This window comes from Sprattus sprattus (genome assembly GCF_963457725.1).
Source record: "Sprattus sprattus genome assembly, chromosome: 14".
Taxonomy (NCBI): Eukaryota; Metazoa; Chordata; class Actinopteri; order Clupeiformes; family Clupeidae; genus Sprattus; species Sprattus sprattus.
The window spans coordinates 1,050,596-1,056,671 of record NC_137912.1 but is presented as its reverse complement, the minus strand read 5'-3'; the positions used below and the strand labels follow the sequence as shown (position 1 = coordinate 1,056,671).

Genomic DNA, 6,076 nt, shown 5'->3' with positions numbered 1-6,076 from the left:
AAACATGGCCTCACCTGCTGACAGTCTTGGGAGCTCCCAGTAGGGGGCGCTCTCCTCTATCATGTGCTCTGCCACAAGAGCTGCTGTTAAAGTCTGGGTCTGTCTATCTCACTGCGCTAGCTTCTGTCTGTGTGTGTGTGTGTGTGTGTGTGTGTGTGTGTTTGTCCGTGTGCGTGTGTGTGTGTGTGTGTGTGTGTGTGTGGGGGGGGGGGGGGGGGGGGTCTGTCTCTCTCACTGTTCAGCGTCTGTCTGTCTGTCTGTCTCGCTGTATATGATCTTGTTATTAGATGGTTTTTGTCTCCCAAGTCGAAATGAGATTGTTCTTATTGCTGCTGTGAGTGTGTGTGTGTGTGTGTGTGTGTGTGTGTGTGTGTGTGTGTGTGTGTGTGTGTGTGTGTGTGTGTGTGTGTGTGTGTGTGTGTGGGGGGGTCTGTCTGTTCTCTCTTAGCTGTAGTACTGCTGCTGAGTTTCATCTGCTCTTGAGTCAACATTGCACATTCTTCTCAATATTTGCCAAATCTGTTACTGGTGTGGAGCTTCTATGTGTTCATGTCAATGTCCACACACACACACACACACACACACACACACACACGTATGTCCATGTTGGATGGCATCACCTGTCAGGGTTAGTGGGCACAACTGATCACCTTGCTCAGTTATCCAATCACATCGTGGGTCTCATTTATCCAATCACATGGGAGTCCAGCAGTGCAATAACTCTTCCCATCTGAGGACACTGGAATCCTCTCAGCCCTGACTGTTCCATCACCATGGTTACAATCGATCTACATCACCATGGTAACAATCAATATACATGTCTGATCTGTATCATGAGTTTTTTTTTTCTGTTAATAAAATGGTCTGCTGTTAAATGTAGTGTGAATGTTCTCTTTATACAGACGGATCTATCCTATTAGTAAAACAAGGGGTGTCACCCCATAAGCCCCACCCCTTCATGAATTCCCTATCCCGACAGCACGCTGGATTCCTTATCCATCGTAACGTAAGCGACAGCACCATTACTTTGAGGGGGCCCGCTCCAGCCGGTCACTTGCCTTAAGCCTTCGTGTCAGTGAAAACTTGGCGCACGGTCCGCCATTAAAACACAAGCTGGCGCTCTAGTAACGGACCCCAAATTAATTAATGAGACATTCCTCTCCTTTTATTCCAACTTGTATAGTTCTGAAGTTCCTCATGACTCTTCTAAATTTGACTTATTTTTCAAGAATTGAAATCTTACTAAATTGCTGCCCCATGAGGCTACGTCTCGGACAAACCACTCACCCTACTCGAATTGGAGAGGGCTTTACGCAGTCTTAATAAAGGCAAATCTGCGGGTTTTGACAGAACTCCTCCTGAACTATATTTACAGTGTTGGTCTCAACTTGGTCCTCTGTTGCTGAACATGATCAATCATGCCATTTCAAGTGGTTCCTTTTCAAGGGATGTTAACACCGCTACAATCACCTTACTCCATAAAAAAGGAAAAGACCCAAATGAATGTGCAAATGATCGTCCTTTATCGCTCTTGAATGCGGACGTTAAACTGTTTGCTAAAGTGCTTGCACTAAGGCTTGAGCCCCTTATGAAGAATAAGCTCCTTCACCCTGACCAAACTGGCTTCGTAAAATCTCGCTTATCCTCTGATAATGTTCGCAAACTTTTGCACATTGTCGAATCTTCAGCTAAGGTCCAAACTCCCTGTGCTATGCTGTATTATCTCTGGACGCAGAAAAAGCTTTTGATCGCCTTGAATGGCACTATTTATGGGCTGTCCTTCAGCATATGGGATTTGGCACTAATTTCATCAACATGATTAAAACGCTCTACGCCTCCCCTTCAGCCATGGTAATGTCTGGCAATATCTGTCCTTCGCTGTTTCCAGTGGGCCGCAGCTCTAGACAAGGCTGCGTTCTTTCTCCACTTTTATTCATTTTATCTTTGGAACCTCTGGCCCAGACGGTGCGTCAGTCAACCCATACTCCTGTTACGGTCCATGGAACAGATCATTTCATCTCCCTTTATTGTGTTGATATTTTGCTTTATCTTGGTGATGCAATTAAATCTACCCCACATATTTTGTCTCTATTTGATACATTCGGGAGTATCTCTGGCTACAAAATAAACTGGTCTAGTCGGCTCTCCTTCCTCTAAACGACACTATGAGGCATGCTTCCTTACCAAACATTAATATTTGACCATTTAAAATACCTAGGTCTATCGATTTTTCCTTCGATACAAACTACAGTCTCGGTTGATTATAACTCGACTCTCAGGCAAGTGGAATCCGATTTGGAGCATTGGATGTCCATTCCTAATTCATTTCGAGCAAGAGCTTCTTTTGTAAAGATGAACATCCTATCGCGAGTGAACTTCTGTAGTTCAATGCTCCCCCAGCTGGTCACTGGGATAAACTGCATTCATTTGTTTCCAGGTACTGTATGTCTGGAAAGGAAAACGCCCACGGATTAACATGTCCATTTTGCAGAGGCACAAACTCTCTGGTGGCCTTGGACTTCCAAATTTCCATTTTGGTCCTCAACCCTTCGTCCTCTTCATACCTGGTTAGATCCAGAGGCTCAAGTAGCCTGGCGTTCATTAGAGGAACATCTAGTAAAACCACATAGGCTTCAGGATGTTATTTACTCAAACATCCCTCTCAAAATGTGTAAATCCAAATTCGGCTCTTTAATCTCACATCTTGTTGCCATATGGAGAACTGTGGAATCACACTCCAGCACTTACTTTAAATTCCATCCTCACCTTCCTTTATTTAATAATTTCGCCCTTTGCTTGGGTGGTCACCCGATGTCCTTCCCTCAGTGGAGAGATAAAGGGATAAATACCCTTTCCGACATTATGTCAGATAATGCACTCAGATCTTTTCAGGACTTGAAATCGCATTTCTACTTACCCAGCACTTCTTTTTTTTTTCTACCTACAACTCCGCAGCGCCTTACGGGCATACGGAGTCCCCTGGGGTAATAGAATAGAACTGAGGTTTTAAAATGTTGACCAGGATGTTGCCAAATATCTTAAGACATTTAATGCAGAAATAACATACTGCAACTGTTGCATGTTTTCGCCTTACATCATACAAAAGTGGGGAATTGTGTGTTTCTGTGTATTGTGCATGTAGTATACTGTCCTAAACTCTCCATGTAAGAATGAAGATTTTAGTGCAAACTTACACTGCAATTTGAAAAGCACCACATACCCTCCCAGGATGATGCAGATAATCGCCATGGCAACCATCTTCACTCTCAGGAAAGGAAACTTGACACAGAGATTCTGATGCTGATTTCCTAACCACATTAGTCACTTCTATGTGTGACACTATGCGAGGGCCTTGCCCTTCAGCGAGGAAGAGAGATAGCATCTGTTTTCTTACGGACTTCGGAAGACCATAGTCAGAAAATATCTCTGAACACAGCTGATGAGGTCTCAGGAGGATTCTTACATTGAACCTGAAATTGAATAAGGTGCCAGATTTCTAGAGACTTCCAGGCGAAAAACACATCGTTAACAGCCCTGTATCCAGGTTTGCCCAAACAGTCGATCGCTGCGTGTGCTTTCTATTACTGTGTATGCATGGCAAGTGTGAGCGCGCCGAAGTTGCGTAGTGGCCGCAAGCGGTATTGCAGACAGATAGAGCTTTCAAATTGGATATGATATGAAGATGAAATCTGACACAGTGTCAGCGTTAAACTTATACAATAATTGCTGTCTGTGGTTCTATATGAGCTGTGGAAATAATTTAGAAAAATTATAGTTTGAGATTGATTGATAATTGATATAATTGAGAACCCCTGGTTAAATGTGTTCTTGGTCACATCAATTTGAAAGTTGGACCAAAGTGTTTGATTTAATTCAATTACAACTAGGCCAACTACAAAGATAAGCTGTAAGTGCAGTTTGGAGTCTGGACAGTCTTTTTCTCTCAAGGCCTCAATAGGTAGATCTCTCCTTCACCAAGGCAAAGGTCGTGATCTTGGGCCTAAAAGGTTTGGTGACCACTGCTCTAGTGTGTAGGGGCGGGGTGTGTGAGGGTGTGTTCTGTCTTTTGAGCGTCTCTGTATCTTACATCACACTCAAAGATCTCAATCACTCAGTAACTGGAAGGCACACAGTATGGAGCTCTCTCCTCTAGGCCTGCTGTTAGGTGAGTTATGCCTGCTTGTGTGGCTTCTGGACGTTTCTCTGTACCTTTCTCTGTATGAGTGTGCATATGTAGGCCTAGTTAGACTACATTATTTGTTTCTTCTCTGAACACATCACAGTCTTACACTGTGACATCAGGCATTTGCTTATAATCAAACAACAGACATGTATATGAACAGTACACATACAATAGTGTAAATATTATTTTAAAAACATATATTACCCTTGTAAGAAATATTAAGAGTAGTCAGTATTTAGTCTACATGGAAAATATTAAAAGAGTAAGCCAGTATAAGATACATAGGAAAAGTGTCGGGGTGGGGAGACCCCTAGCAACAGGCGCACCCATGCACAGGAAGTGTAGAGGCAGTGGAGACCTTTGAAGTCTCCAGAACGCAAGAGCAGACCATTTTTTTGTCAACAACTATCTGATGGAAACGGCCTAGCAACCAAAAGAGGACCAACTCGAAGCAAGTTGGAAAATCAGTTTGATCACAACAGTATAAGAGGGCCGCCTAGATCTCTCTCATCAGAACGCGCCTTTTCCAACTTTACTCTTGTATCGTTATACTTGGTATCTCTCAGTACACTTTTTTACTTACTTGACCGTGTAAGTCTCTGCTTTATTCCTAACCTACACTGGACACAATTTTCCTACACCCTCTTCTTAACCTTCTAAGTGGAAAGGTGAGAAAGAATGCATATCTGTAGTGTTTGGGACTTTAAAGTAGCCCACTGCAGACAGAACTCTCTACAGTCTCTAAAGCTGGGAGCACACACACCTGTGGATGTGCCTGCATTTGGATGTGTGCATGCATATGTTCTTTTGAGTGTCTGGGCTGTAAAGATAGTGCATGGAAGTGCAAAATGTGTCTGTTTTTTCTGTCATTGAAATGTTACACTTTAATACAGATAATGATCTGCATGAGAATCTTCCAGTGCTTATATTAGAATTATAGTAAGAAGACAGGAAGAATGGTTTCAACCACAAGTCACATGTCTGCAAACGTTGTCTGCAAACATTATGACCACGTTATGCCTGTTAGAAATGCCGTTTTGGTCCTTTGCTGTACCTATTTGTGTCCTGCCTGTACAAAGGCAGGTTACTATTAGACAGACAACTCAATATGACTAAAGTGACTGGCCATACTGGTCAAGAACACTAACATGTAGGAATCACCAAACATTCTGCTGTTGACTAACACTCTTTATGCTGAATTGATAAATAGCTGTAGACTGTCATAAACAGTGTGACTGCATGTAATTGGGCATATGTGCATATCACAGAGATGAGTGGTGAAAGTCCTGCTACTATGTCCATGATGGAGATATATGAGTGGCTTGTGTGAGACTGTTGTTTTAGAACAGCACACCCTAGTGGTGAGAAAGAATGCATAGTTAGTTGAATGGACAGTCAGGCTTAGCTGTTGCTGTCTGTAGTTGTTCTGCTCTTGGACTCTTGGAAATGTAAAACTGATGAGACTGCACACAGATTCAGCATTTTATCATATTTTTAAAACTGCCACTACAAGAAGGAATTGGTTTATGTATTCTAAGCATAGACATATGGGAAATGTAGGATATGAATATTCACAGTTTTTGCATGTGTTCTGATAGACTGTGTATAGGGTCCCTTTCAAATTCACAATGATACTGAATGACGTATTATAATATCTGATATTTAGTGTTATTTTCATGTGTACGCACAGTGCTCTCTCTTTCTCTCTGCTAGTATGTGTGTTCATGTGTGTGCCTGTAAACATTGTGTGTGTGACTGAGTGAGTAGTTATTGGTTCTACTGCATGAAGGTGTTTTGTCAGAACTTGTAAACACAGGAATGTAGCTAATAACATGGCTATTGAGAGGAAGAAGATATAAATGTTGCAGTTTGCAGTATATTGTAGAAAAGAAA

The 6,076-nt window shown here is 42.3% G+C and overlaps 1 protein-coding gene across 1 annotated transcript in view; it reads left to right on the top strand.

Moving 5' to 3' along the window:
* Positions 1 to 196, top strand: part of slc26a5 (solute carrier family 26 member 5) — a 25,954-nt gene extending 25,758 nt beyond the window's left edge. Inside the window, 1 exon segment of the mRNA XM_080851517.1 lies at positions 1 to 196. This exon segment is cut by the window's left edge and continues 397 nt beyond it. The gene's annotated coding sequence lies outside the window, so the exon portion shown is untranslated.
* Positions 197 to 6,076: the final 5,880 nt, after the last annotated feature.